Here is a 2,415-nt window from a genome sequence, read left to right on the forward strand (position 1 = left end):
TATATATATATATATATATATATATATATATATATATATATATATATATATATTCTCTCTCTCTCTCTCTCTCTCCTTAATATGTCTCTTTCCATTAATTGCCAATAACTTCTCTATTCAGTTTTGATGACCAAAATTATCTCTACATATTGTCAAACATTTTTTAGGGAGGAGAATAAATGGTTAAGAACTAAATCACACAATCTGAGCTTGCTCTGTCTAAATCTTAGCTTTAGAATTAATCACATAGTATATGATTCTTACATCATAACATGAACTTGTCAAATGATAAATGTTGCATTTCCTAGTTCTATCTGCATTTAGAGAGTATATAAGTATGTGCATTTTTACACTTATTGCCACAGCTTTAAATCTGCTTTCTATATCACATGTGCTTACTTGTGTTGTGTTATTTTAGTTACATAGAATCAGAATTCCCATCATTCATTAAAACTGACTTTCCACATTATTTTATGCCTTGATTCTTTATTTACATTTTTCAATCTGTATTTTCCCTGCTGGAACTTACATTTTGCAAAATTAGAAAGTGCAGTGACAATTAAGAAAATGTTTCCTATTTCTTTTAATTTGGATGATAATCTTGACCTTGTATCAAAGGTCACACACATTTAGTTTTATGTTAAGGATAATTATTCATAAATTTTAAATATATTTTCTGCATTCTAAATCTTAAGGATATATTTATTCATTTACATTTACTTTTCTGTCACTCACATATACTTCATTAACAATATGGAAATGGAAACATAGAATTTATCATGTTGCCATGTTAACCTGAGTCTCTTCAGAGAATTTTTTTAAGGTTTGGAGAGAAGATGGAACACTAAGATTAGCAAACTAACGAAATCCTTATTGCTTCATTTGTTTTAGAATAGGAAATGAATGGATATTATTCATAATAAATAATTTATTTGCATTTTTGGTTTTTAGAAATCTTCTTGCAATCTTACCAAAATCTAAAAATAGTCTCTGAGACTGATGTTAATAATCAAGTCTCAACAAGTTGGAGATTCAATCACACATTTTTTAGCAACATTGACATATTTTGAGAAGTATATTATTAGCCAGTTTTATCTCTATACAAACATTAGTGTGTACTCATACACACAAGGACATTAGCCACTTCATGTCGTTTGATGTAGTCAAATGACTTTGTATAAACTGCCCAGATGAAATGACAGTTTTCTACTAATATATTTTTTTGTTTTATAAGTGTTGTCTTTTCTAAAAGAACAATAAAATGTACAAGTAGAAATATAAGCCATGAGATAGTCATTTCTTATCATTATCACGTATTATTTACTGTCAATAATTGTATGTGCTGTGCTTCTACTGATTGGCAGTGTAGTAGGTTTGATTCTGTCAGAAGCACGAATGACTGAGAAATGCTGTTACAGCACTGTGACAGTTATAGACTCACTGGGGATAGACATGATTTATCTTTATTGTAATTGCACCACTGTCTAATTTACAGTCTGTTATTGAAGGAATTCTGATATGTAGGTGTGTGATCATATTGGTTTCATCAAGGTTGTTCATTACTCTTAAGGTATAACTCCCACAGATGTCACCCAAGATATGGGGCTCAATCAAGCTGCAAAATGACACTCCTGAAGCAATCACTAATTGGTAAGTACAGATAAAAGCATTATTGTCCTACTGCACACTAGAATATTTACCTGAGACTTTGGTATGGCAATGTGGTACACAAGTATAATCCCTGGAGGACTCTGATGCATGACAGTCAAATTTTCTAAGTTGTCCTGGGATACAAAGTGAGACTTGTTTGAAAACAATGTATTTGTAGTAGTCTCTCTCTTTCACACACACACACACACACACACACACACGCACACGCACATGCACACGCACACACACACACATAATGTATTTCAATATGATTTTAAGTGCTAGTCCTTTGATACATGGTATTTTCCACTTAATTATATTATATTTCATATATTCTGAAAAATGCAATTAAGTTTCATTGTTAAATATAATTAATTAGATACATACTGTTGGTTAATTACTATTTTTGATGTTTTTGACTACACCACAAGTCAAAGAGTTTGATTTCAGAGCTCATTAATACTTCCATTAATTTTTCATTTCAAGACCAGAAACAGTATATTTTCAAAAATTAACCCAAGTTCTGAATAATTCTAATCAATACCTTCAAATTAAATTATTACCCATATACAATCATTCTATGTAAGTTCTCACTCTATTTAAGCCCCTTAAATAAGTCTGTTATGATTTCCATGCCCTAAGTGGAAACATGCTTCTACTTTCATTATGTTTTTTATTTTGTGTAATACTCTTTTCCTGATGCATACAATTGACCTCTTAAAAATACTAAAACATCAGTTTTCCATAACATTCCATAACTCTTCA

General features: G+C 30.2%; 1 pseudogene; it reads right to left on the reverse strand.

The window, feature by feature from the left end:
• Positions 1-1,760, reverse strand: part of LOC110324021 — an 8,790-nt pseudogene extending 7,030 nt beyond the window's left edge.
• Between the last annotated feature and the right edge of the window lie 655 nt (positions 1,761-2,415).

Source organism: Mus pahari, chromosome 7 (assembly GCF_900095145.1).
Source record: "Mus pahari chromosome 7, PAHARI_EIJ_v1.1, whole genome shotgun sequence".
NCBI lineage: Eukaryota > Metazoa > Chordata > Mammalia > Rodentia > Muridae > Mus > Mus pahari.